General features: G+C 43.5%; 1 long non-coding RNA gene and 1 pseudogene across 2 annotated transcripts in view; one reads left to right on the top strand and one right to left on the bottom strand.

Moving 5' to 3' along the window:
* The window catches only part of LOC306642750, a 160,808-nt gene that overhangs the window by 83,912 nt on the left and 49,404 nt on the right, over positions 1–27,492 (bottom strand). The gene's annotated exons all lie outside the window — the stretch shown is intronic.
* On the top strand, positions 1,520–2,455 carry LOC306642699 (annotated as a pseudogene). The gene has a single exon. The product of its transcript is annotated as an uncharacterized misc_RNA (transcript).

Below are 27,492 nucleotides of genomic sequence, written 5' to 3'. Positions count from 1 at the left end.
GGAAGACTTAAGGATTTATATTACCTGATCTCAGGGATGAAAGAATAAGGAAAGCCAGAGTAATCAGTCATAGGGTATCAGCATGAAGGTTGGTATACAGGCCAGTGGAACTAAAGAGACAGCTCAGAAATACATCCACATGCAAATGGCCTTCTGATTTCCAAAAAAGATTCTAAGATGATTCAATAGGGAATGAATGGTTTTTCAACAGAACAATAGAAATGACTGTCCAAATAGAAAAACAATGACCTACAAATTTCATCTCACATCATGTGTAAGAGGTTGGATTGTGATCTGCCAAAATGGACATCTACATCATAGGTTTCAGCATCTGCATGGATTTTTCAGGTCAATCAATGTACTGAGGAGTGAAAATCCTTCAAATTGAGCGCACTCCTCAGGATAAAAGATTGGATAAAAGATTCTCATTTGAATGGCTTAGAGATACTCTGTAAATCCTCTGCTCTTGAGACCTGGAGACATTTTTTTTTTAATAATAACCTTCAGGAGTAGTGAAATCTGTGGTGTAAGCAAGATATGTGATTTGTGCATGCACGAAGCTAATTATAACATGTTACCTAGGTAATGTGATATGACCCTGGAATAGATAATAAACTGGACTGGTTTCCCATGGAAGCCACTTTTTGCTCTTTGCCATCTTATATGCTTGCCTCTTTATTAGGTCTTCCCTTAAGCCTTATAGCTGAACTCCAATTAACCTGTACAAGTATCTGTAAGAAAAGACCATGTGCTTGATTAAGGGACCATCACAAGGTAATAAATTCAAGGATTTCAAATGAGATTTTAGTGGATTACCTGGACAGGCTCTATATTCAATGACGAGTGTCTTTACAAGATGAAAGGGAGATACAGATGAGAGAGGAGAAACACAGGAGATAGCCAAGGAAAGAAGTGAGGGAAGCCTATGGTTATGCTGCCATAAGCCCAGAACACCTGCAGCCCAGCAGCTGAAAGAGGTTGAGAGGACTCTCCCTCAGAGCTGGCTGGGGAAGCAGGGACCTGACAACACCTTGATTTAGGCTTTGGTCCTCTGGAACCTTGAGGTTGATAATGTCTGTTGTAAGGAGCAAACGTGTGTGAACATGTGTTACACCATCAGCAGAAAAATAACAGAACACACAAAAATTAATTCAAATGTGTAACAGGCCTATGTTTAACATAGGACAGTTATCTAATCTAGAACTATAAAGTTCATATGATGAAACAGGAAAAAGTCCTCATGAACTTGGTTGAGGTAGGGAGTGACTATTTTTGTGAGAGAAAAAATGAATGCTATCCATTAGCAATAAATCAAAATAAATAAAAAGAAATTAAAACAATTTATTTTAAGAATACACAATGAGGGAGCAGCTGAGGAGAGCAGGAGGAGGTGGTGTCAGCTAGAAGATGCTGCTCTTTAGTGTAATTGGCAACCCATCAGGAATCCTTTCTCAGACTCAAGTTAGAAGTGAGAGTTAAGTGAGGTCACCATTGCTTCTCTGAACTCCTCAAAGGAAGAATGGATTTATCAGGAGTGAAAAATAAGAGCTTGATAGGAGTCAAAAATAATAATAAAAGGTCCAGCACTAGGGATCCCCCTCCTACCAGAAGCAAGGACCACTCTAAAGACAAAGGGACCACCAAGGACATAAGTGAGAAGGACCATGGCAGGGACAAGCCTAGGAAAAGGCATAGTGTTTACAGTTGAAGCAGCAGCAGTACCAATTCTCTGTGCAGATCCACCTCCAGCTCAGGATCCAGAAGCATCACAGGCTCCAGCAGTGTCTCCAACACCTCCTCTGCATCCAGGTGCTGGGGAAACTCCAGCACATCCTGCAGCACCCATTCCAGCAGCTCCTCTAGATTCCCCAGGCCTTCTGGTGCAGACATGGCAGGATCCTGCTCCAAAAGCCAAACCACCTAAAAGATGAAAAGGACAGCAAAAGGCAGAGCCCTTCCCCTAAACCCAAAGTGCATGTTGGAAGCCTCACCAGGAATGTGACCAAAAATAACAACATGGAGATATTTTCCACCTTTGGAAAAATTAAAATGATTTGACATGCCTGTAGAAAGGGTGCATCCTCAACTATCCAAAGGCTATGCATGTGTGGAGTTTGAGAATCAGATGAAGCTGAGAAGCCACTGAAGCACAAATGGATGGAGGATAAATGGATGGCCAGGAGGTCACTGCTACTGCTGTGTTGGCCCCCTGGTCTAGGCCACCCACCACCCCAGTGATTCAGCCCTCCCAGGAGAATGCTGCTGCCACCTCCTATGTGGCATAGATCACCCCCACAGAGGAGGAGGAGGTCTGCTTTACAAGACACAGATCCCCCATGAGCCGACAGTCCTGCTCTGCAGGACACTGCCATCACAGAAACCACTCCATTCTAACTGCTCCAGATAAACAGACCCACAAAAACTCATCTATACCTTATGTTCCACCCAGCTCAGGGCTGTCACTTTCCTAGCTAAAGGAAGGTTGGCAGGAAAGGACCCCTCATTTGGATTGGCTCAAAGACAGCAGTTGTGGCCTTTCCTCTTCAGGAAGGTTCTGGCTGCAGAAGTGCTGATGGTTCAGGGGTGTGCCCATTGAGGTGCCCTGCAGTTTTCTGGTTAGAAAGCTCACCCATTACTGTCTGTTCACTGGCAGAGCCAGCAGGGTCCAGCAAGCTTCCAGGTGGCAGTGTGGCCCAGACTTTTCACAGATAACCTCAGCCAGTCTGGCACACCTGGTTACACCCTTGCTGTTGCTGGGCTATGTCCACAGAAAGGGGACCAAGCCCCATTCCTGTTAAGCCTAGTATTTTCCCTGCTTCTTGAATACTCTTCCAACCTCTAGGGTTGCCCCCCACCTGTTAGTTGCTATGCAACCCTGCCCCACATTTCCCTTATTCTCTGAAATTGGTGAGCATGTTTTGAGCCAGCTCTGCAAGATCATGACTGCCATCATGGTGGTCCTGCAGGATACCTTGGAGACATGTACATTGCTTTTTCCTCTCTCTTATTGTACACTCAGTACTATAAGCTTGTTTTGAGTTGTGTTACATAGTGGCATTTTAGATAAATTTGGGATTGTACTTTTTTATGTAGTGATGAAAATTTATCCAAGGAAACTAGCATGAGAATGCAAAATTAAAAAAAAAAATCACTACTAGAAATGTAAAAGGCAAAACTGTAACTGGAGGAAGCATCTCACAATACAGATACCTGACAATATACTCATATCTAAATGTACAAAGCAAATTTACCATTTTGTAGACACAATAAAATTCTAATTAAAAATTATGTAAAATGGACCTCAATTTACAAGGGGAGGGTACTTGGGATAGAACTCAGGGGTAATGGAACATGAACCACATCCCCAGACCTATTTTGTATTTTACTTGAAGACAGGGTCTCACTGAGTTCATCAGTCCCTGGCTCTTAAGGAGGCTACATTTGAACTCATGATACTCCTGCCTACCAAACTGCTGGCACTATAGCATATGCCACTGTGCTCAATTCAGTAGACATAAATATTTTAAAAGACAATATATGAATGGTCACTAAGCATATAAAAACACAGTCAAAAAGTAAACACAAATGAATAGCACACTAAGATATGTCCACATATGATACTTATTAAAATAGATCTAATTAATAAGACTTGACAGTAAAAATTCATGATAAGAATATGGAGAGTCTAGAACTCTCACACTCTATTGTCTGATTAAAATGGTAAAAATACTTTCAAAAACAGTTCAGCAATTTCTCTAAAATATAAGCAAGGAATTACCATATTGTTCACTATCCTACTCTTAGATATTTACCATGGAGAAATGAAAACATGCATTTATACAAAGATGGGTATGTGGGTAATTATACCAGAGAATTAGAAACCACTTTTGCTAAAAGTACAGACTCTTCACTCAGGCCTTTCAATGTCCAAACAGTAAATTCAAGCAGGATAAAGTCTGCCATCTCTGCTTTCAATTCAGTTTTTATCCTCTTAGACTTTGGACCAGATCCCTGTTCAGTTCTGTACAAAACAAACCAGGTTTATGAGTCCTAAATTTAGCTAACCTATCTTGTCACACTAGACAACTGAGGACACCAATATAAGAGTAAGTTTCAAAATTTGCAGGGACATTCAGCTGCGAGCTTTCATAACCTCCTGTTCCAGACCCATTCAGTGGCTCCTACAAGTCTCCTGTCACTGTCCTAAACTGGCAGTCAGTTTAGGTTCTAGGAGCAGCAGAGCCTCACAGACAGATCATTACACTAAATGAGAACAATTACCCCCCATTGGAACTGAGGCTGCCACACTAAGCTGGAGCAATTATGCCAAGTATACTGATGGCTCCCCTTATGTGATAAGGCCTTCTCCAGAGCCAACTCATAGAACCAGTTCTGAGATAATGAGCAACCAGAACATAGCCTGACAAGATGAACTACTTTGCCAGCTATGAAAACCCACATTCAAACCCTGCACACTTTACTTTGAGGCCTTTTCTGTAAAACCTCAAGTTTCCTGTCAATGCCTTGAAGCAGATCTTTTGTCATTGTACCCCTACCCCTGTTCTTCCTGGTGTTGCCACACTGATTAAAACTCCTTTCCAGCCCTTCACCATTGCTTGTCTCTTTGATTGGCATATTGGGACAGGTGACCACAGGCATTGAGGTGCCATGACAAGCATGAATGCATCCCACTTGCAGGATGCTTCTTACTTATATCACCACCCTAAAATCTGAGTACTGACATATGACATACGTCCAAGCCTGAGCATCTCTCAAAACCTGAGAGGCAGCCTGCACTTCCCTAGGACTGGAAGCACCTTACATGCAACCCCTTCCCACCCAAGACTGAAGAGGGGAGGGTCTCTGATGCCCTCTTCTGCATCAAACAGCCCCAGCCAGGGCTGCAAGACAGAGATGGCTCCTTCATCCTCTAGCTGCAATAGGAAATTCCTGAGGAAGAATTGGCACTTCCAAGTCTGTCCTCCTGAGGAGATGCCATCTGAGTCCCTGTCAGGGGATTAATGCACTGATTACATTAAGGCTCTCATAACCTAAACTTTTCCTCTAAATCTTCATTGTCTCACAAGTGAATTTTGCAGGACTCCTTATATCTCAACCATGACAGCTTTTCCTTCACATTACTGGTAAATTAAATCATCTTTCTGGTATTTTTTTGTCTTTTTAGAGATTTATCAGTATATTGCTAATTTAAAAGAAGTGCCTCCTGGTTGCATTGATATTTCTCTGCTGTTTCCAATTTTACTTCTCTGTTATCTGTTCCTTTCATTTTTTTTTTTTTTTTTTTGCTCTTCATTTTTTTCTTGAACACCTTGGTAATCTTTTTTGAGTTATCTTTTTATTAATTAATTCAGTTATCTTTCTTGAGTTATCTTTGAATTAGCTGATTTTATGTTTTTGTAATGTAGGCATTCAGTGCTATAAATTTTCTTCTAAGCACTGCTTTTATCTATAATCCTGAGTTTGATATTACATTTACTTCAAAATATTTTGTAAATTTCCATTAGCAATTCTCTTAGACCCCTGGACTATGAGAATTGAACTGGTTAATATGTTTAAGGAATTCAATGTTATCTTTCACTTGGTGATTTCTACCTTAATATAAGGACATGTGTTTTGTGTGATTTCCATTCTTTCAAATCTTCAAAAGTTTCATCTAAGACATAAGATGTGACCAGTCCTTGTTCACATAGGAAATGGTGCCATTACCATGCTAGTTTTGTTACTATTACTCTGTAGTATGATTGAAGGTCTGGTATTGTGATACCAACTGTTTCACTCTATCTGCTAAGGATTGCTTTAGCTATGCTGGGTCCGTTATTCTTCCAAATAAATAAAGTAAAGAGAGTGTCTATACACAAATTTTAAAAATTAAAAAATATTAAAAAATGAATCATGAATGATATGCCACATGCACTAGGAGGCTACGTTCACCTCCCTGAATATTTTATTAAACCCATTAGGCCAAGATCATAGGTTCAGAGTCTAACAAGACTCCCAGGGATCAAGTTAAGAGGGTTGAAGATTCCTCAAACTGTGGCATGAGATAGCCAACCCATCTCTGGGGGCCAAGTCACTTGAACCAAAAATAAATTGTCCCCTATCCTGGATTTAATGCTTACTGGCTACAAAACAGCAGAGCTCTTTTTCTTTGTATCAACTCTGGGAGTATTCCATCTGGATGCAAAGCTTGGACATGCATGGTTGGCGTCGGGGCCACAGTTCCCAGGTCCTCATAGGACAAGCATCCCAGACTTATGACCATTTAATTTACATTGAATAACATTCCTTTTGTTATTTCTTCTTTTGAAATATACATGACAGTCAAATGTATTTTGGTATATGATACATATATTTCTCTGAAGATTCCAGTCTGACTGGCCTCAGTGGGTTTTCCTAATATGGCCAATAACTAATGCTTAAAGATGACTTTTTCTCTTGACCAAACCTGCTGCCTCAGGGTTATATGGAAGATGGAAGTTTCATGACTCATCATGTCCTTGGGACCAATGCTGAACACCATGGTCTGGGAAATGGGGGTCCTGACACTGACAACACAGTGTTAATACCCATATATTACGTTAGCTTCTCAAGACCTTTGAAAGTGCTGGATTGAATAGCTCTATTCCTAGTGAAAGCTACACAGGTTAAGGCATATTTGTGTCCTTTATAATCAGGAAAAAGGACAATATGATCACTCTGCCAACCCCACATTAGTTGGACAGTTCAGTGTATTTGTTCCGGATTGTCCTTTAGAGGACAGGTCTGGGGGCAGGAACACACCTGTCACTGGGATGTAACCAAGAGCAAGTCATGATATTTTAGAAAAACCCTGTCCCTTTAGCCCTGTTCAATTCCATTTCTACAGTTTATAAATTTCTTTTTCTGTACCTTTTTCATCTGGTTGACTGCCTGCTTCCTGGCCAGAGCCTGCACATAGTCAAAGCATCCAGCTTCATATTTCCAGGGACAAAGGTGAGGGTGTCAATCAATTTTTCCAGTTTCATGTCACATTTTTTGTCACATGCTGGCTTCTAAGGAAGGTTCTCCCAGTAAAGACCAATTGCAAACGTGCTATCTACAATGTAAGGCCATGCTAAACCATCCAATTGTTAGTACAAATATCCAGTGAGCAGCTCACAGGTACTACAAGCCATACTGCATAATTTTGTCTTCTACCTGCTCAAATTTTCTCCTGTCTCATGCCAGATAGTATGGATAACAGGTTTTATTGCTAAATCAGTACACATACTTGGCTTCACCCATGCTCAACCCACCTGTACACCAACAATTTTCAGGTAGGGAGATATTCCTCCTTAGGCTTGTGAGATCAATGGCACTGGGAAGCCACCTGGGGTAATGAGGAATAGGTAAAGGTATCTGTTCAACAAGCTGTTGGTGAGAACTCTGCATTGCTGTAATACACATGCAATTTATTTAGGGCTCTGTGCTATAGGAGAATGATGCTGATGAAATAGGTCATCAACACACTTATGTAGGTACACCAATTCACCTTATGTTCAGTAAAGTTTTAGACAATGACTCACCTGTGATAGGTCATTTCACACTCCTAAAAACTGTTGTTATAAAGGGCTGGCTGTATCTACTAGTTTCAGCTCCTTTCTACATCACTGAACAAAATTCTTGAAGTACATTTTTAATTCTTGTTCTTCATGGACAGGTGACATTTAACCACATTGGCAGCCATGGTGGAGAGGTGCTCAGAGATTGTACCTGGGCTATTGAATTTGCTTTTTCATATACTCTCTGCTGGGGAGCATCCTAGTTCCATTTGGCTCCCTTCTTCATCAGCCCAGTAGTGGCCATGGTTGTTGAGTGGGATGAGGACTGAAAGTCTGCTAATAACCCAGGGGCCTAAAGGCCCTTCTACATTCCTCACATCATGGGTGGCGGTAAAGATGTTCACTTTATATCTTGCCATGCCTTGAATCATATGGGTCTTACCTGACCTGACTGCCCCATGAATGTCATGGGGCCCTGGATTCTGTTGAGGTTGAAAGCCCATTTTCTATAATGTGAATGAGTTGTTCTACTGCATCCTATACACAGGATGATCTTCTCCAGTTAGCAGAATATCATTCATATAATGGAACCAGATAACATCAGTAGAGAATGAGAACTGAAGGTTCCAAGTCACCATGCCATGACAGATGATAGGACTCTGTAGATATCCCAGAGGCCAAACCTGGAATGTTCACTGCCTTTCCCAACAAATAAATGTGAAGTGGCTTTGCAAGTCCAGTTTCAAAGGGCTGTAGAAAAAAGCATTAGCTAAGTAAAGAAAACCATGCACAGAGCCAAGGGAGGGTGTATTTCATGAGTATAAGTTTTAATTTGGAAGATGAAAATGTCCTGGATATCCATTACACAACATTTTGAATATATTTAACATGGTACAAACATATATTGAGATATGCTTAAGAGGTAAGATAAAATAAAAACATTTAATAACTTAAATATGTTCAGCATGTTCAGTTCATGGCAAGTCAAATGTACCTAATGAACAGTTAAAAGTAAAATTAAATAAAGAAGGCAATCAACAGAATGAGAGAAAATATTTGCAATTCAAATTTGTTGAAGAATTATTTTTGAGTTCCTATAACTCACCAAGGAAGCATCCCAATTTGAAAATGGACCAAGTACAACACGCAATAGGTATTTCCCCATAGAAGTTGTACAGTGAATAATCATAGGAAAAAGAGTACTCTCATGAAGGAAAAGAAAATCATCCACTCTGTGGTATCACTTTTCATGCATTACAAAGGATATTTTAAGATAAATGGGAAATAAAGGTTGATATGGAGAAAAAGAAATCCTAAAAATTTTTGGTGGGAATTTATGCAACTACTATGCAAAACATTATGAGAGTTCCTCCAAACATTGAATACGGAATTATTATATGATCAGTGAAATCCACTTCCAGGTATATTCCCAAGAGAATTGGAAGGAGAGACTAAAACCAACACATGCACACCAATGTTCATGGAACCTTTATTCACATTAGGCAAGTGGTGTAAACAACCCATATTTCCCTAGATAAACAAATGAAAAATTATGCAACCTGTTGCACGTCCATTTCAGCAGGTGTGTGCCAGCATACCTGCATCTTAAGGCTACCTGTCAGCTATGAGGTGAGCAGCTTTCCTCTGCCGTGCTCTTCCACTGAGATTCTACCTCACCTAGGCCCAGCATGGAGATGGTAGAACCCAAAATAAACTTTCTTCCTCTAAGTTGTTCTTGTCAGGTATTTCATTTACAGAGACAAAATGTTGATTAATATAGGGATGATAGTTAATATTGTATATTTCAAAATGGCTAAAATGTAGACTTAAATTTCCTAACAAAGAAGTATGTGAAGCAATAGATAGCATATAGTAATGGACCTGACATAAAGTATCAAAACATTATATTAGGCCTATTATGCCATATAAATATGTGATTATTTGCCAAATAAAAATTAATATAGTGGCTGTGAATGTACCTCAATGGTAGAACACTTGCATAACACATATGAAGTTCTGGGTTTGATGCTCAGCACTGCATAAAAATGAATAAATGAAAAGTGTTTTCAAAAAAAATATAATCCATGACTCTCCAGGCAATATATCAAAGAAAAAATATATAAATGATGAAGACTGGAAACTAAAAGGGTGGCATCAATACTCACTGCATAGACCTTAAAAGATAGTCAAAGAAAACCACAAACAACTTAAATTCTTAAATTCAAGAAACTGCATGGAATCTATTGATTTCTTGCAAAACAAATATGCAGATTTAACACAAAAAAAATGATCAATCTGAATAGAACTGTAATTTATCAAAGATTCTGAACCACTAAAGTTATCCTACAATTTCAAGATAGGTTCCTGGTTAATCTGTTCCAAAAGATAAAAGCAAAAGAACGACTTTTTGACTCATTGTTCCAGCCAGCAGTAAAGAAATAACAAAAAAACACAAAGATTATGAGACAACTACAGACTTAAAATATGTCATGAAAGTAGATAAGAAATGCAATGAAGTATTAGCAAGTATTACCCACAAAGAGACCTGCATCAGTTTAGCCAGTTGGGTGCTAGGCAGAAACAACAGGAAATGAATGAAGGCCTCCTAGGGAAGGTGAATGGGTAGAGTTGGAAGTAGGGACCTTGAAGTCCCAGGAGGGTGGAGTCCCAGGGGTGTGCTGCAGCCTCTTCTTCTTGACCCTCCCCTGCTCTCAGGATCCCTTTGTGATGAGACAGCACAGCCCTCTGATACATGCCTGGGCCCTACTCCCCGTTCGTGAAGAGCCTCTCAGGACTCATTTGTCCAAATTGGACAGTGCCACTTAGATGATGGACAATCCTCTTTCCTCTGAATAGTCTTAGTATCTCATGGCTGAACCCAAGCTTCACCACCTGGACAATGGATATGATCCTTGGCTGTGTGGGTGGACTGGGGCTCTTTCTTCTCCTGTTAACATGCCACTAGGGAAATCCATCTTTCCCAACACCAAGGAAAAAGAAATCCCAACGTAAGAAACCCTTAGGCCAGCCTCACCAGAAAAATAGATTCTCTCTTGTCTACTCTTCTTCCCACTTTTCCAAAATAACTACAGACACTTCAAAAAAGAGAAATCTCAGGACAGAACAGGGCATCATTCTGGGAAAGCTGGGGCAGGGCAGGGAGGGAGCTTGCACTATGTCTTTTCCTATCTGAAGCTCCCAGACCATCCAAGTGGTGAGTTCCATGTCCCAGAGAAAAGCACATATCCTTACTCAGTGTCTAAGGTCTGGACTCCTGAGAGTTGGGAATCTGTAAAGAAGGACAGGCTTAAGGACTGGCCCATTAGTCACCTTCTCCTGGAAGGTGTCTTGGGAAACAACTCTTTCCTCTGAGTTTGTTTGATGTGAGGGCTGTGCTGAGCCCTGAGGGCCTCCATCACAGGTTGACATCAGGACAGAACCCTGCCTGGCAGCCTAGAAGAGCCTGTGGAAATGAGCCTTATCCTGAGTGGAGAAGCAGTAACTGAGGACATCGATGGTGCAGTTAAGAGAGAAAATTCCCTTCTGTTTTCAAAAGTAGAAAAATGAAGTATTTTGCCACTTTATTAACATTCTGTGAATAAAAGAGTCTTCATTAGCTCACTGTAGAAAGTTATGCTGTTCAGAAACATGGAATGTCTACAGCTGGACTAGGAAAGCAGAGGAACAATAGGGCACCAGCCTCTTTTTCATTCTTGTTGGTCAGCATCCAAAGGTAAAGAAGGGACAGAGCAAGAACAGGAAGAAGAGTAACATTGTGAAAGGAAAGTCCCTGCCCTTGCAACCCAGAGGAAACTTGCTGTCCCCTATCCCAAGAATCCAGAGCCATGTCCCAGAGAATGTCAGCTGCAGAGACAAGACAGGAAGGGTGCTGGGAAGGAAATCATCATACCAGAGACACTTCTCAGGTTCTGTGCTGAAAATGAAGCTGTGGTGGGCCAGGGATGGGTGATGTTCATTATGATGATATGGGCCATCATGGAGCCATGCTGTCTGGATTTGGAGGTGGAACTTCCTGGTCAAAGTTTGGACAAGCTCTCACTTCCCTAACACCCATTCCTCTTTGAAATGATGCAATCTTTCTTCCCACAGAGTGGTTATGCGTGCAGTGGCACTAGTGGATGAAATGACCAAGAGCTACCTTTCCGTGTGCCTTCCAATATGTGTCATGTGTCAGGAAGACTTGAACACTGGTGCTTGCCCTCCAGAGTCTACTCTCCCACAGTCTACACCACATGTATATTCCACTCACCCTCCCTCTCCACAATAACCAGATCTCCATTTTCAGATTATAGGGATTGCGCGAAGGACGTGCAAGAGACAGAAGCTCTGGTTTCACTTTTACAAAGGTAAGTAACTTTCCACTTCCTGTATCCTTCTGACTGCTGCCTATGATATGATCCAAAATCCAAAAAACCCTCATGGGTCAGGGGGAGCCCTCGGTTTGAGCAGGATGTGGCTAAAGCTCTGGGATATGGGAGAGTAAGGCTTCATAAACTCAGGGTATGGGACAGTGAGGGACCATGGACCACAGGTGCCCACCTTTTACCCACCTGCCCTACCTCCTGGCCCTATCTGCTCCAGCTACAGCCTGTGCCACCTAGGGAAGCTTCATGAAGAGAGTACCTTTCACCATGTCTTATAAGGAGATGACCCACATGAAAAGTTCAAACCAGAGTCAGCTAGAGTCCACCAATCATGAATACTGCCTGTGCATGATGCTCTGGCCACTACCTTCTTCCCCTTGGCTTCCCTCATTTCACTGAGCAGACATCCTCTGCTTCTGCCTTCCACCTCCTCACCAGACCTCATGAATTCCTCTGTGTCTGTGGGTCACACTCATGCCTGAGTGCCTCTCAGTCACCAGAGTCTGTGATTCCTCTGAACAAAATTCACCTCAGCCTCTCTCCCATCTCACCTTTCTGATCCAATGGCCTACCCTCTATCTCTGTTGGACCAAAGCCTTAATCCTCCTCAATGTGACTCAATGACACTCTCATGGGGAACCACACCACAGAGCTCCTCGTCACCCAACTGCTTGTTGTCTGCTTCTGAGCCAATGCCATCTCCTGTTACACTGCCTTCTCCTGTCACATCCCCTTCTACTTCCCATCCCCTTTTTTCTATTCCCTTCCCCTCTCCTGTCCCATCAACTACTCCTGTCACATTGCCTTCTCCTGTCACTGCAATCTCAAGCCATGTCCCCTCCACCTATCCCATCTCATCCCTCTCATGGTGGCAGATGGCTACCACAGTCTGGTGTCTCTCCAATGATCCAAACCTGAGCACAGAGAGACCATGTTTCACACCCACCAGAAGACTCCCCCTGGGAAACCACCTATTCTCACAGGCAGCAGCTGAAGTTACCTCATTCAGTAAACCTGATATCCAGAAACTGCTGGAAATACTGATCAGCAAGACATAAGAACAGAATATTGGTAATGGGAAGATAAAAGATGAATCAGACCACCCCCTGAATTCTCTGGGAAGCACAGTAAAGTCACTGGGCAAGGAACAGGACATCACCATCCCACAACCCTAGAACACAACAGGCAAGCCAGAGTAGCTTCCTTTTCCTCAGCACCTTTTACACCAAAGACCAGGGGAAACATTTGCAGAGGAAATGAAGCCAGCTCTTTAGGGTCCTTCCCATTCTGCATAGCAAGCACCTTGTGGCTGCTGTCAGCATGTCTGGACACTCTGCAGACTTTTCCTGCAAACTTCCTAATTCCATTCCAGTTTAGGTGCTGGATCTACCCAGATGACTCTTTCTCCCACTCCTTGCTTGACTCTGCTGTCTAATTCCAGCCTGTGACTCCAACATTGATCTGGTCCCAGTCCCCATCACTCGCTCAGATCCAGAATCAGGACCAAATCACATCTTCTCTCCCAAGCATGAGATTCCACTTTCCCCTGAACACTGCCTGTGAATTTTGGGGTCCTACAAGTCAAGAAGGTACCCATCTGCTTTGCCCTTCTTCTTGTCAACACCTAAAATACCTCCTTTTGAGGAAAAAACGACAACAGATTTGGTCCAAAAGTCTCAGAAGACCTTCAGTCATCTCACTTTTGAGAACAGGGCCTCCTGTAACCATGAGCCCATGAACAAGACCCCAGTGGATTTCCTCAGGCTTGAACTGAGGAGAAACTGTAGCAGCACCTTCAAAGGAGCTTCATGCAACATCCATTTGGACAACCACCCAATATCAACCCATATCTGATTCTGAAAGAGTCCTGGGGCAGAGACCCAAAAAGAGATCAGGCAAAGAATAATTGTGGGTCTTCCAGGAACTCCATGTTTATAGATGACAGCAGCTGTGCTATACAGGAATATGATTCAGAGAGGCCAGAAATGTTTCAAGGGGGCATGATTCTTGTGGAGTTTGGTCTTTCCAGGTGTGGAACTTATCATGCTCTGCCCCACCCAGAAATTCAAATGCCCACAAGGAAACTGGGGATGGACCATCCTAAAAAGGAAAGGAAGCCTTCACAAAAACCTTCCAGGAGCTCTCCCTCTTTAATGCTGATGTTTGTTGTGTGCTGTGGGGACATGTTAGAAGTTTTAGAGTGATGCACAGGGGGGACATACCCCTCAAGGTCCTCAAGAACATGAATCCTTTCAAGATGAAATCTTCTGAGGCTTCACCACTTCCATCTCCTCCCCTTCCCTCCTCAGCCTCCTGTAACTCCAGGGCTGACTCCATTGCCCATGATACCAATGTCCTGGGAAAATCCATTGACAAAAGTCCAGGATTCCAGAAGGTTGCAAAACCTTCAGTTCCCACCCTGAAGTGTCCTCTCTCTGGCCCCTCACTTGAATCCCTGAGCACAAATGCATCTGGTGACAACTGTGGGCTCTCAGAATCTCCATCCTGATCTCTCAGCCTCACAGTTAAGTTCTTGTGGGAAGAAATTGGAACAGTGATATTCTTCTCAGTTCTGGAAGAGACACACTGGAACCAAGTCTCAGCCTTGAAATAGGCAGACAAGAGCCATTGCAGACTAGAGGGGTGAGCTCACAAGGATCATGCCACAGACTGACATCAGTTGGGGTAGGATCCCAGTTTTTAAAAGCTGAAGAAATCAGACACCTTGAGGATGATGAAGAGTGTTCTGACCAGGCAGTCTCCATGGAAATCAGGAAGACATCAAAATCCCCAAATGTTCATATTAATCTGGGGAATTTAGAATCTTGGGGAACCAGTAACAGCTCCTCCCCCTTTAGAAGTACTATTTCCCAGGACCAGGGATATTCATGTCTGAAAGCACACACTGAGCCACAGAACCAGCCTCAGGCTCTGGCTACTGGTGTAGTCCTACAAGACTATGGCACTGAAATGTTTCATGACGACTGTGCCTCTGAGGTGCTCTTGGCTACAGACATCCTAGCCTCCCGGGAGAGACTATCCAGCTCCCTGTGCATGTCCACTAGCAGTGTACCAACTTCCCAGGGGCTGTATGGACTCTTAACCAGGGAAGAGCAGCCAGGACCTGCAGGAGCCCCAGATCCTTCAACCCCAGAAAGCACAGAGGTGCAAGGGAAATAAGCTTAGGCCAACTGGCCAGAGAGGGGAGAGTGTATGGTCCAGGTTACAAGCCCAGAAACAGAGGTTTGCAAGAGAGTGGCCTTCCTGTGCTGGAGGAATGAGCCTCTCTGTCCCTGAAACACAGGTCATAGACACTGTGTGGGACAAGTCCTCCAAGGCTATTTCAAACAGGCATTTTGGGACAGAATAAAGAACTTTCTGCACTATATTTTCCCCAGGAAATGCAAAGGGCAGGCCAACTCCCTACCCAAAATCATGACACCATCAATTTCTACCCAAAGTCGAGGGTCAGTCACAAGCTGACTCTTTACAGACAAAAGTGCATCAGAATCCCAGGCACTCATAACCACACTTGCAAGGATCATAGAACAGAAAATGAAGTTAAAACATGACCTTTCTGCCTCCAAGAAAAACATACTCAAAGAGGAATCCCAGGCACTGTGGGAGATAATCCCATTATTCAAGGTTTCCTCCCTGCCCAGACCAAAGGAGAATGATGGAAGCTGCGGCTTGTGGTCACAGGTAAACTCCATGGACCATCAACACCTGATGAACAGAAACAACAACCATCAGGTCTTGCTGCACAAAGGGCCTGGCCAACACAGGGTCTGTGCAGCTTGGTCAACACAGGTTCAGGGTAGTCAGGAATCTCTGGCCACAATATCTACTATCCAAGACACTATGCTCTTCAGAGACTTTTGTTCTCTGGTCAAAATCAACATGTTTCTCAATCCTGTCCTGCTGGGACAAAGTTTTCCCCATAACTGAGACCATACTGAGAAAAACTGTCCCCATGTGAGCCCGTTCTTTGTTTAATAATGGCTTCTTCCTAATTGAGGTGACAACTGCTTTATAATACTCTTTTGAATAATTGGAGAGGCTTCTGTCTGTTGTGTTGTATCATAGGGAATGAGGTCATGTCTGTTTTCCATTACAATGGATTCTAGAAGAGACTGGACATGCAGGGAGGTAACAGAAGCATTGAGTACCTACCCCTACACCACATTCCTTCATTATACCTTAGGAATTCATGACTTTTGATCATTATAGAAATAATATAATGGTCTTGGGATTATAAAAGATGGGACAATCCCATGAGGACCCTCCTCCTAACATCTGAATCAGCTTTTCCCTCCACCCTCAACTTTGTGGGTTGTAGGGACTGGTGTACAGGGTTACCACAGGACTTACTAGCTTCCCATGACACAAAATGGGCCCAGGGAGATTGGGGAGAAGGGAGGTTTCATGGCCTTGAGTTAGAGGTGGTCAAAGCATCTTGGCTGCTAGATACCTTGGTAGCAACAGAGGTGCTTGGAAACCCTGCCTTATAGAGGCTACCATGGATATGGACCTTGCCAACTCCTTTTAGCTCAGGCTGAATGACATGGACATGTTACCTGCTTTGCTCCTGCCTTCTTCATCTAGAGCCAGGATAAAAATTACTAGGCCAATGACCAGAATGGAATTGCGGTCAGTGTGTGAGGGAACTGCAAGTAGGCCTCTCAGGACTGTGTCACATGCAGCACACCACCCATAAACCCTGTCCCCTGCCACCATTGATGGCACAAATATGCATGCAATATCCATCTGACATTTGGGGTACAGAGGGCATAGCTAGGCATGTGGAGGATCAAAGTGGTGCCAAAGAAAGAGGCAGAGTAACATGGTGTTACCACAAATTGTGTCCTCAATGGGAAGCCCCTGAACTTCCAGTACCAGTGACCAAACTGGGGGGAGGAGACATCATGATTTCACCCTGGCTCCAGTCCTGCACACCCTGCTCTGTCTCCCAGGTCACAGGCCTGGAGAAGCCTCTTTAGCAATGACACAGGCTAGAGAGGATGTTACCCTTTGGTAGGGAAGATTCACTTCCTGACATTATGTTGAATAAGGGTGAATGTCTTTGCCTCTTTAATCACAGAAGGGAGGAGTTAACAATTGATGAAGTAGCCAGGACTAGGGAATTCTAGCAGTGATTCCCAGTTCAGTGACATTTAGACATAAACATGGTCCTCCCATGTGACCTTCAGTGGAAGATGGGGACCTACAAAGGCCAAAAGTGTGGTCTGGGAATATGCCCACAAGTACTAATGAGTGCATGAATGTATTCTATGGGAAGTGGGAACTAGGGCCACAGATGAACTGGATTTCTCCTTTGAAGACAATAGTAGCCACTCTAAGAGGTCATTTCCCTGAGCCAAGGAATAATCTCTCAGCCTGGGCTGGTGCTGGGTTCTGGAGGCAGGAGAATGGTGTCTTCAGCAATAGATTTGGAGGGGCTAATGTGTAGAAGCTGCTGACATTGTGGGATCCTGTTTTACTCCAGTGAGTAGCTACAGAGCATGGGTGGAGAGGCCTTGGGAGTGAAGGAACTGTGCATCTAGCTTGTCATCAAGATCAGTGGGTCCTGATCCTAGTGTCCTGGCACAGCCTGGGTTGCTGACTGAGACCACTTCCTATTAGCCATGTTCACCTCAAACCTCTGGGCCATTGGAGGCTGTGGTGACAATTCTTGCTTTCTGTGTCCAGTGAACCCAAGAGGATTTGAGCTACTCCCATGAGATACTGGTCATCTCTGTTCAGGCTGCTCAGGGTGGCTCAGACCACATGCAGAGGACCTGTGGCATTGGGCATGGCTGGGAACCACAGCACTGATACCTCAGAGGTCAAGGTAAGGCAGTGAAACTACACATGGCACAGGAATTTGATGCATCCTGACAGCCAACTCCAGGCAGCCCATGTGCTAGACCACTGCCCAGCTCCTCCTCCTTCCCTATCCTGCTCCAGTCAGGGAACAAAAGTACAGGGATGACCTGGATTCTTCTGTGCCCTGAGTCCTCTTTCTCTGACACCAGCCCTGACATAGCACATAATCTACTAGGGGGTCAGTATGTTCTAACTGCAGTGTTCTTTCCACAGGGGCCTGAGACTCAAAATTCAGCCCCCAAAGGATTGTGAATAGGATTCAGACCAACAAAGTGGAAGGGTGACTCAGTAGGGCTCTTGCTCATTAAGAGGACACCACAAAGGATTGGCAGATCCCTGCTGTGGGGAAAGTTGTGCATGGTTTTCCTGGTTTTCTTTCTAGCTCACCTCAGAGAGTTCCTGGTTTCTAAAGAGGTTTTTGATAAACCTCTGCATCTTGGGTCAGTTAACTTGACCCTATTCCTTACTGTCATTTCACTTTATTTGCATTCCATTTTTATAGTACTAGAAATTCAGTGTCTTCAGAGATGCACCCTCAATGAATATACCATTACCATTCTCACCTCCAGAGAATGCCTACATATTCCAGCTACTGTTTTCCCTATTACTTACTCAGCATCCTCCCCAGACTCTGTCGTTGCCTCATGAGTCAGGGGCAGTGGGGACCTGAGCATGTGACCATGAGCCAAAAGTGTTCAGCTGACCCAAACCCACAATCATGAGCCTCAGGCCCCAAGAGCAGAGGTCTGTGCCAGAGCTTTTTCTCTGGAGCATGCATCTTGTTCCCTCATATTGCTCCACAGAAGAAGTTGAAATTAAGTACCTACCACCAGTAACTCATGCTTCATTGAGCTTGTTTCCTACTTCCTTCCATCTAATGGAGTTCTTCAAGGAAACCACTTTTAGAATCATGTCGTCAGCAGGTGATAGCCTTCCAAGCAACGTCTTCATTTCAAAAGAAGTTCATGGAGATAAGCTGTGATTCATGACCAGAACAAGTTCTTTAAAATCTCAGCCATGCTGCTCCACTGCAACTGAGCACACAAACCACCTCATGAGAAGTTCATTTTGCAGGTGATTCTTATGCATTTGAGCAACTAAAACTAGGAGTACAGTTTACATGTATGAGAATCATGCAATTACAGTGGTGTGCATAGTGTCTGTTTCATTTAATATCAGAAATAAATGCTGTAACAATTTCTGTTTCTTTCATCACTGCCCTTTACATCATTAAAGAAAGTCATTTCCATGGAATTGTGGATAAAAATATTGAGATTAAAATAATCAGAAAATAACTGGAATGGAAAAAATGCTGAACTAATTGAAGACATAACTTTTAAGATATTTTATAAAATACAAGAATTACTATTTTAGTCTCACTTCTCACTGTTCTGCCTACAGGAACCAACCAGAACAACTGTTAAGAAGAAAAAAGTTTATTTCAGGGCTCATAGATTCAGAGGTCTTAATCCATGGAAGGTCTGCTCCATTCCTCAAGGCTTGAGGTGAGGCAGACAATCATGGTGGAAGAGTTTGCCAGAGAGAAACAGCTCACATGGTAAGCAGGAAGCAGTATCTATTCTTTAGATATAAAATATATACTCCATAGCCATGCCACCAATGAACCACTCCCTACAGCCACACCCTACCACTTTATTTATCATTTATTCAGTTAGACCCTATCAGGGGATTAATTCACTGATTGGGATAGGAATCTCACAACCCAATCATTTCTCCTCTGAACCTTCTTGCACTGGCTCACACATGAGCTTTCAGGGGACACCTCAACTACAAACCATAACATTTTCCTATCACCATCTTTTGTCCCTTCACCTTCTTCATTCCTATCACCATTCTCCAGTCCCATAACTTTCTCCAGTTTCATCACCTTCTTCTGTTCCATTGCAATCTTCTGTCCCCTTGCCTTATCCTCTCCCAGCAATCTCAGGCCATGTTCTCAAACTATTCCATTTCATTCCTCTCCTAGTGCAAGAGAGCTGCCAAGGTCTCATTCCTTTCCAGTTTCTCACACAGTAATCCAAGAGAGATCATGTTGCCCACCACCAAAGGACTCATTCTGGGGAAACAATCCACTATTACAGGTAGAGTCTGAAGGTACCTCTTTCATTAATTCTGCTGTCCAGAAACTGCTGTAGGCACTGGTCAGCAAGAGAGCAGAACTGAAAATTTGTAATTTGAGAATAAAAAAGAAATCCAATGACACCCTCATTCACTACAGAGCACAGAAAAGTCATTGGACAGGGAGCAGGACACTTCCACCCCACAAGCCTTCTAGAACAAAAAAAACAAGCAACAACAGCTTTGTAAGACCACTTACAGAAAACTGTACCCAGATTTTGTAGGTCCTTCTAAACTGCAATGCTCTGGAGCCTTCTATAGGGATCCCCACTAGGCATCCCATTTTATGCAATGGACTCTCAAATTCCATATCAGTACAAGCTCAGACTAAAGTGCATGACACTTTTCTCCAAGCCCTTGCTCCACCATGTCCTCAAACCTCAATCTTGGACTCCAACTTTATCCTACTCTCAGTCCCCTGCACTGGCACAGATTCAGAACCTGGGTCATCAAACATCATCTCTTTACATACTGTCAGTCATTCCCCTCTGGATAGTATCTGTTGCATTTTATGCCCTACAACCCAAGATGGGGATACAATGTTCTGTTCTAACTGCTTTTTAATGTTCTATCACCTTTTGTAAAATCAACTAAAAAGCATGAGGGTTTTTCCCCTATGTGATCAAAATAACCCAAGAAATCTTTAGATAACTTACAGCCAGCACATGGCCTCCCAGAAACAAGTCCACTGCCAGACTGACAAGGCATTTTATCAGCAATGAACAATGGAAAAAACTGAAGTGACACCCATGAAAAGAGGATCACTCAGCACTAGTGTGGAGTATTCCAAAAGATCCAGCTATCTTCAGACCCAGGGGAGTCCAGGATAATATTGCCAACCACTGATATGACAAAGGACAATAATGGATTTTTCTAGAGCTCCACAATCCAGATGACATCAGGCAGAAGGATGGGGAAACCAGAAATACTCCAAGTGGGGAAATACTCAGGCAACAATCTGGCGTACAGTCTGAGATGATCCTAGAAGAGTTTCCCAATGAAGTTTCTAAAGGTCATCTCTGAAAAAAATCAGGAAAGGACTTGATGAGACCTTCAAGAAATACACAGGAAATGATTCAACAAGAGACCCAGACAAGAAACATATACATATCTTGCATGTACATTCAAGAAGAAAGTTGGAGCAGAACAAGAGGGCATGATTCCTGTTGGTAGTTGTAACTAAAGGCTTGCAACATACCATCTGTCTGTCCTGCCTGAAAATTCAAACACATGGAACCTGGGGATGGACCATCTATGAAAATTTGGGAAACCTGTAGGAACACCTCCTAGGAGCTCTACCTCCTGGATGCTGAAACTCAGCAGGTGCCAATAGCACATATTAAAAGTCTCTGTGTGAGGCACAGGTGGGACCTAAATCTCAAGGTCCTCAAGTACATAAACCTCTTCAAGTTGAGGAAGTCTAAGCCTCAGTCCTTCCATAGTCTGCCCTTCCCTCATCAGTCTCCTGTGATTCCAGGGCTAACTCCTTTGTCCACAATGTCAGTGTCACACACAGGAAGGTATCACTGTGTAGAATCCTCTCCCTGGCCCCTCACTTCAGTCCCACACCAGGACTCCATCTCGTGAAAACTGTTGACCCTCAGAGGTCTTCCTTTCAGGACCCCCACGTAGGTCCTATGGTAAAACCTGGCACAGCAATATTGTCCTGGGATCTTGAAGGGGCACCTGGGAGTCAAATCAGGCCCAGAAGAGGGAGGCATGTGCACTTTGGAGAGTAGAGGTGGGCTCACAAGACCCATATCACAGCATGACAATACTAGGACAATGAAGACTTCCAAACTTCAAAGGCTGAAGACAACAGGGAGAGAAATTTGAGAAGCCCCTGATAAGGTAGTCACTATGAGAACCAGCAGGATGTCCAATTCTCAAATTGTTCATGCAAAACTGGGAAGTTCTGGGAAAAGTAAAATCCCCTCCCCCCTAGCAGAATACTCCTGCCTGAGACCAGAGGCTTAGTCAGACAACCAGTCTCAAGATATGGCCACTGGCATCATCCTTCAAGGCTGTGTCACTGTTGTGTTCCTTCAGGACTGTACCACTAACATCCTGGCTTCCCAGGAAACTCTGTCCACCATCCTGAACATATCCAGCAGCAGCCCATCAACACTCCAGGGAATGTATGATCTCTTAAACATCAAAAAGAGCAGCCAGGAACTGCAGAAGCCCAAGATCCCAAACTTGCAGAACCCATAGAAGAACAATAGCAAAAGGTTTGGTCCAACTGACAAGAGAGAGGGCTGTGTGTAGCCCAGGTCAGGCATCCAGAAGGATGGTTTGCAGGAAGGAAGCCTTGCCATGCTATTGCATGAACCCCCTGCACAGGTAGGGAAATAGGAGACATTATGGGGACATGTACTCCAAGGCTACCTCTAGACAAAGGACAGTCTCCATCAGAGGCAGGTTAGGAACAGGATAAGTAACTTTTTGAAGAGTATATTCCCCAATAAAGGTAAAGGGAAGTCACATTACTAGAAAAAGGTAAATTGTCATTAGCCATTTCCCAATCCTCATGTCAGTAGCAAGCATAAAGTTTATAGTTGGCAGTGGGGGTGGGGGTAACTGCTGATGCCCAGATACTCATAACCATTGTTGCATAGATCCAAGAGCTGAAAATGTGGCTTCAGCATAAACTTTCTACCTCCAAAGATAATTTGCACAAACAGGAACACCAGACCCTGGTTGGTAGATATTCCTGTTGCTACAGGAGTTCCTCCCACTAGAGCAAAGGAGAGTGATGTCTAATTTTGACCTGTGGTCACCAAGCTCACCCTAAGGGGCACAGCCTTCCTAACAAGAAAAGATGGATGAGCGACAGGGACAGCAATCAGACCTTGCCTCCTAGGGTGTCTACACCACTCACCAGCCCCTGCCAGCATAGGCCTAGGATGGCAGGCCACCATTTCAGTGTCACACTGTTGTCTTCTGAGAAGTTTGTTGTCTGATGAATACCATCATGCTTCTCATTTCTTTCCTCTTGGCAATCTTTACCCCAAAAAACATCTCATTCCACATGGTGGAAAATATTTTGTCATGATCATATCATGGTGTGTTAAGAGCATCATCCTACTGAGATGTCTATTGCTTCTGAACATAGGATCTTTCTCATCTGAGGTAGGGTCTTCTGTATTTCTCATGGTGGGGCATTGGGAAGGGGTCAGCTTATGCTCTTCCTCATAGTGGACTCTAGAAGGGAAAAGACAGGCAGAGAGGTAAAGTGACATTGAGTACCACCCTCACCCGATTCCTCATTGTGTTATGTATTTATCGTTTGGTTATCACATACACAAATAATAAAAAACTCTCAAGACTTGCCAGTATGGGGCCACCCTACACAAACCATTCCTGAAGATCTCTCAACCTGCCTTCCCCTTTCTTTCCCCCTCCCTTGAAATGTGGGCAGCTGCGGAGAGAAGTATATAGAGGCACCATGGGACATAGTGGCTTCACATACAAGAAGATGAGCTCAGGAAAGTTAGGGAGGGACTTAGTGTGCTGGCCCTAAATTCAGAGTTGGGAGAGTCTAAGCCCTCATATATCTGTGGGGGGCTGGGGATTGAACTGATGACTCTTTACCACAGAGCTATTGGGTATTCCCCTAGGGCTGTTAGTTTTTTACTTTGAAACAGGGTCTCACACTAAGATGCTGAGACTGGTCTCAATCTTGGTACCACCTTTCTCTCTTTCTGTCTTCTCTCTCTGTCATACACACACATGCACACACACACACACACACACACACACACACACACAGAGAGAGAAACACATATGAACACTAACATACCATAAGTTGTGGAAGTACTACACACCAGGCACTGTAGTTAAATTTGAATAAGTATTGATTTAAAAGAGAAAGAGTTTTCTGCTGCTAGGAATTGTACAGTGCAGGGCAGAAAACACACAATTACCAAGAAACCTTCAGCCATTAAGGTGGAACTACAGTTAGGGCCCATAACCCCTAGCTTCAGTAAGGGAACTGTCAGACCCTCTCTGCACCAAGACTCTGCTCTTATGCCCTCATCCCTCAGAACAGTGCTCCACAGGTGCAGGCCTCATGCACCTCACAGTCTTCTGGGAGACAGAGGAAATGGCTCAGTTTCCCAGTTCTGGAAGCAGATAGGAATGTCAGGAACACAAATGGGAGACCCCCCTTGGACGCCCTCAATAGCCCTTCTCAAGAGACAAGTATTTTTCCCAGCCCTCCCCTTCCTTCTTTCCTGTTCACAGAGCCCTCTTAATCCCTACAGTGAAAGCCATGTGAGCCATGATTTCCTCAAAATCCTCTTCTTAGTGCCCAGCCCAACGATCTCCCATGATCCCCAAGCAGGTCAGGTCTGTTCTTCCTTGTTCATGCACCTGCCTGGCCCACTGCTATCTATGGTATTTAAGTATATATCCAATGTCACACCCTCTTCCTCCAAGCACAAGGTCATTGGAAGCTGTGTGCCAGAATCAGGCACTTGGAGTATGACCACAAGTACTGATGAGTGCATGAATGGATTCTGTGGGAATTGGGAACATAGGGCCACAGATGAACTGGATTTCTTTTTTGAAAGCAGTAGGAGCCACTCTGAGAGATCATTTCCCTGAGCCGAGAAATAACCTCTCCTGAGCTGGTGCTGGGCTCTGGAGGCAGGAGAATGATGTTGTCAGCAGTAGATTTGGAGGGGCTGCTGTGCAGAGGCTGCTGACCTTGTGGGATCCTGTTTTACTCCAGTGAGTAGCTACAGAGCATGGGTGGAGAGGCCTGGGGAGTCAAGGAACTGTGCATCTGGCTTGTCATCAAGATCAGTGGTGCCTGATCCTAGTGTCCTGGAAGGGCCCAGCTTTGCTGACTGAGACCCACCACACACCACACTTCTCACTGTCATTTCTACTAGGAAAGAAAGCAGTTTCCATGGAATTATGAACAATGGTTATGAGACTGAGACAGGAGTCAAGAAATACCTTGAATAGAAAAACACAAACCAGAACTAATGAAAGACCTAATTAGGATCTTTAAAATGTTGCAAAATACAAGGTTTTCTATGTGGCAGCTGCTAATGAGATAAGGAATCTAAATGTAGTTGTTATGTTTGTTAATCAAAAGAACATTAAAATTCTATACCTTAGTGAATTGTGGTGGTGACCATGAGTGTGAGCAAGGTGAACATTCTCATGTCTTTATCTTGTTAACCTTACAAAAATTCATGAATAAAATGAAAATTAGAAAATATAAACAATATAAATGTATTTTATCCTACTTTATTATTGTTTACCTAATGATGTCCATGGGATTCCACTCTTGATTTCAAATTACTAAATACTTTTCTAAAATATTCCCTGAAATAATATTAATTAGTAACACATTACTAAACTTATATGTGTACTAAACTTATATGTGTAAACTTATATGTGTAAATTACTAAATACTTTTCTAAAATATTCCCTGAAATAATATTAATTAGTAACACATTACTAAACTTATATGTGTAATGAAGATGATTTCTTAGAATTCTTCCAATAATGTATTGCAGGCTCAGGTTCTCTAATGAAAAATTCTCACAATCAGAATTATACAGATGGAAGGCATATTGTCTTCTTAAAAAGATTCTCTACCCTGTATACTCTCATCTTTTTAGTATTGCCATAGATTTCAGGGTTATTGAAAAATGCTTCTTTTTCCTCTACAACAAAGGAGAGTTGAACACCACAGTCCAGTGGAACAGCAGTTTCTCCCTTCCATCCTCTGACATCAGATGCCCCCAAGGACACCTGCACAGTGCTGTCAACTCCCTGGGTGTGGATGACACATTCAACATTTCCCTCCCAAGGGCAGAAGCAAGTCCTTGCACAGTTCTCCTTTGCATGAGGGGCTTTTCCATACTCAGGTGTTCACAAGAAGCTGATAAAAGGGTGCATGAAATGGCTCCTTCTCTTTGTTCATGACTATTGTTCATAAGGGCAATGGGACATTTATTATGCTTTAAAAAGTAAGTCATGCATCACTCATCTTGAAAGCATATGTGGTCTCCACAAACAGGAGGCTTTTCCCTTCCACAGGGAACTCTGGGTTATACCACGGAAGGTGGGGAACAAATAACAACACCTGCCCCAGGAGCTGCTCCCTGGGTGAGGCACTTAAGTGTTTGCTGCATTTAAAGTAAATAGGGAAACACTAGTCCCTGCCAAGGGTCTCATGGGCATATCTGTAGGATCAGGAGTCCTGACTACACCCCACAGTGTCCATAATGAAAAAAGGTCATGCTGCCAGGCTCAAGCACTCCCCATCATCTCCCCACTCTCCAAACACCCCTATGTGATTAAGGGAAAGCCTCTTATTCCCATGCCTGATCCTAAGGACATGACAATTTAATTCATGCAAATGGTGGGAACTGAGTCTGGTGAGTGATACCTGTGGGCCACCATTAGCACCTGGATCCCAGGTTACCAGTGAATCAGTTACACATGTGGCCTCAGGCCCCCTCTCCCAGTATATTCACTGCACCCTGAACACCCCACATGACAGAGAGAGGGCACCTCCAAGAAGGTCAGAATTTAGTCTCAGTCACTGCCTCAAGAGACCCCAAATCAGGATGCTCCCCAGTCCAAGGCCCACAGTCACACTGCACAGGAATGTTACTTCAGATGTTCTAGGAGGCCTCATGCCCTGTCCCCTCAAGTCTCCTAAGGGCTGTGGGCCCAGATAAATAATAATTATACAGTATCATTTAGGGAATAATAGAAAGGGAAAAAGTCTATGTGTGTTCAATACAGACAAATTATTCTTAAAATTTTACATTTGAGGTTAGTGGAATCCGTGGATGTGGACTCTACATAAAGAAGGTCAAGAATATACATTGCATAAACCACAGCATATTATACAAAAGGGACTGTTCATACTTAATACAAATAAAAGCCTCTGTGCCTAATGGCTCTACTGTGACCCTCAGGGAAAGTTCCTTGTTAGTGGGACAATAATAAAGGTACTTCAAAGGTCCCCATGGCAATGCCTCATTTCTTGCAGTTGTGATTAGTTTACCATTGGTATGACCAGCCATCTGGCAGATGAAGTCCTGTGTCATGGAGCAGATTCTATCAGGGTATAGACTCTGCTTGTTCCCATCAGAGTCTATAAGTTCTTGGCAGGAATCTTCTTAAGTCACAGGCCATTCTGAGTTGTTCAAATACAACGAGAACATGTCTAAAGCAAGTCATACAGAGGGGCAGCTACAGCTGCAGTCATCACTCTCTGCTTGGAGAGAATAACTGCAGAGTCCCCCACTTCAGACCTTCTGTATGGAGGATGCTTGTCTTCACTGTGGACCAGGATCCACAGGGACCTGGACTCTCTGGGCCAGGGAGGTATCTCTACCACCTGCTCACTAACAATGAGGAAGACAAGGATGCCCCTTCTGCTTGATATGCACACACAGATTCCAACATTTTCTTCCTCATGTCAGCTGCCTGTACCATATGGTTCCTGGAGCTGCACTGCTGCCCAGGAGATGCTGCTTTAAAGGAACAACCTTTAATTTTATACT

Source organism: Sciurus vulgaris, assembly GCF_902686455.1.
Source record: "Sciurus vulgaris genome assembly, chromosome: 13".
Classification (NCBI taxonomy): domain Eukaryota; kingdom Metazoa; phylum Chordata; class Mammalia; order Rodentia; family Sciuridae; genus Sciurus; species Sciurus vulgaris.
Note: the sequence above shows the minus strand (reverse complement) of the source record. Positions and strands in the feature narration are given on the sequence as shown.